Source organism: Manis javanica, chromosome 10 (assembly GCF_040802235.1).
Source record: "Manis javanica isolate MJ-LG chromosome 10, MJ_LKY, whole genome shotgun sequence".
NCBI classification, from domain to species: domain Eukaryota; kingdom Metazoa; phylum Chordata; class Mammalia; order Pholidota; family Manidae; genus Manis; species Manis javanica.
In genome coordinates, this window is record NC_133165.1 from 35,812,514 (window position 1) to 35,815,264 (window position 2,751).

At 40.7% G+C, this 2,751-nt stretch overlaps 1 pseudogene; it reads right to left on the reverse strand.

Moving 5' to 3' along the window:
- Positions 1-1,066: 1,066 nt before the first annotated feature.
- LOC108409124 (protein-L-isoaspartate O-methyltransferase domain-containing protein 1 pseudogene) lies at positions 1,067-2,548 on the reverse strand (annotated as a pseudogene).
- Between the last annotated feature and the right edge of the window lie 203 nt (positions 2,549-2,751).

Here is a 2,751-nt window from a genome sequence, read left to right on the forward strand (position 1 = left end):
GTGGTTACTACATTTACCCATATTATCAAGTCCCCACCCATACCCCAATACAGTCACTGTCCTTCAGTGCAGCAAGATGCCGCAGATCAACTAGCATCTACAGACAATTTTTATGAATGTTTTTTATAGTGAATATAGGCTAGCTCAGCTCTATATTGTCAAAGATGAATATTCAGATGAGCTGAAAGTTCTATTTGCTAAAGTGCGCTTGCTGACCTCATCTGCTCTGGTCCTGCTGCTGTGTGCAGCCCTAGAAAGGAGCCATCACTCACTCACTCACTGCCTGTGCTGGGGACAGTCATATAGGACAATGGATTTCTAAGCTGAATACTTTATAAACTATAGGAAAAAACAGTCCTAAATATACTATCTTCTAAAACTCCAGAGAGGAAGATAACCTCATTATTTCTAAATACTGAAAATGTAAAGGTCCATACAAATTAAAAACTGTATTAAGTATGTACTTTTAACTTTAATATTCACTTGATGTGCTCTTAAAATCTCTATGAGAGAAGCAGATATTTTCCCCATGTCTTTTGGCAATAGTCAAAAGCAAAAAATAGCAGTGCTGTTGAATTCCATGAAAAGTTCTTCGTTTTTTTTTTAAAACTAAATTATTCAGTATCTGTATTGTTATTGCACACATACATTGCCTGAAATACATCTATTGCAACTCAGCAACAGTGATTGCAACATAAGCAAAGTTACTGGATCAACAAAGCATTTGATTTCCTTATTAGGTAAGAAAGTTTTCAGAGGAAATGCAAACAACAGCAATTAGAATTAGTATATGTTTAACATTATTTAACCGTATATAAAATTAAATCTAACCCTCACCACTACAAATCTGCAAGGAGTCAGAAAAGGATTTACAGTACACAGAAAGTCTTGACTATTGTTGCATTCCACTCTTGAAGTCACTCTGAGTTAAAACAGCAACTTTTCCAAGATTTAAAGAAAATATATTTTCTAAAAGGATTCTTTTTAATCACTGAATAATCATTTTTATTACTAAGACAGAAACAAATTATATTTTCCACTATAATTTGCTCTGATGAAAGAAAGAATTCTCTCTCCTTTATCTCTTAGCAAATGTTACATTTTCAAGACTAAAGGAATTATCAGTAGGCATTCTTTCTTGATGTAAGTTATTTTTCTCTAAAATACGTCAAGTAAGCTTTTAAAGATTCAGGCAGAGAGAGCTTCATGATTTTTTCTCTCAGTAAATTCTGAGGGGGCTCCTCTGCTTTCACGGCTTCACTATGGCCTTTCTCCTCTTCTTTGTTTTCCTCTTTCATTTTTTCATCCTCTTCACTGTCTAGAGGCTGAGGAATAAGCTGATTACCCACAAATATGTAGGGGTTAATTCTCTGCTTAACTCGCTTTCTTTTCCTTTTGGGTGGAGCCCTCTGAGGAATCCCCTTGGCCTGCATCTCATCATTTATGAAATTTCTAAGTGTGCGTCGAATGTAAATGCGAGCCAAGTCCTGTAGATTCCTGACAGCACAAGGCCGGCGGGGGAGGGGGAGTCCCACTGAATCTGGTCTGCCATTATCATTCTTACTTGGCTGCACAAGTGGAGCAAATGAAACAGCAAGGATATTCTTACTTTCCCAAGTGTTTTGTCCAGTTCGCATAATTTGTGTTAACTGATCTTCTATAGGCATGACTAGAATGCCTCCAACTTTCAGCAAGATTTTCATGTAGTTTTCATGGTCTTTCTGGACTTCAGCTCCACAATAAATTCGATCATACTGATGACTGTCCGATGCTATCTGGAGGCAATTACCAACCACAAATGCAGGTTCACAGAAATCAAATTTACCAAAGCTATCACTATTTTTGATGAAGCTCTCCAGTTTTTCCTTAGCATATTTCACCACATCTGAATGAAGCTCAATCCCATGATTTATTCCAAAACGACCTAAAATTAAGCCCACCATTGTACTTAATTATCCGGTTCCACTTCCCAGGTTAAGAAAAGACAATCCTGGTTGAAGTTTCAATGCTTCCATAACTTCAGAGTAAATGTACAGTGCTGACCAGGTGTATGTTCCCATGCTTCCAGGCTGTCTTTGTAAGCATTGTCTCGGTAGTCTTCCAAATAGTAATATCCACGATCAATAGCTGTGAAGGCTTGCTCCACTTTTTCAGTGCGGATATACTGAGCTTCTTTTAAGTTATCAATTGAGTCATCAGTATCTTCCCCAGCACTCACAGCTCCTCCCATGATAGTATTCAAATCAAATCATAAATTTTAAAAAGTAATATAATTAGAAATGGCTTCCAATAATATAATGTGGTTTGTTTTCCTTTTAATATTGCACTTGATTTCCAAAAATAAATTAATCCTTGTCAACAAGATGCAGTGCAAAACTGTGAAAACAGATTTCCCAGACTCCTTTCTCTGTCGTCTGGTAGGAAAGACAAGCAGATCTGAACAGAAAGCTGCGGCGAGGGTCTGTGCGGCTCGCCTCAGCGCACGCAGCCAGGCGCTAGGACTCAGAGCTCCGCGGCAGCTCGCCCTCCGCTCCAGCCACAACTAGGCCGCCGTCCCAGCCACCGCCCGAGGGGCGGTCCCGACCAGCACTGGGAGGCCGGTCCGCCGCGCCGGCGGCGTAGTCGGAAGCCCAGGCATGCGCGGAGGGCCGCGGGCGCGGGGCTCACTCCGCGAGAACGCCCCCGCCGCCCCGCCCCCACCCCGGAATCTAAGGTGTAAATCTTTTTGACCTTGGATAAGGCAATGCCTTC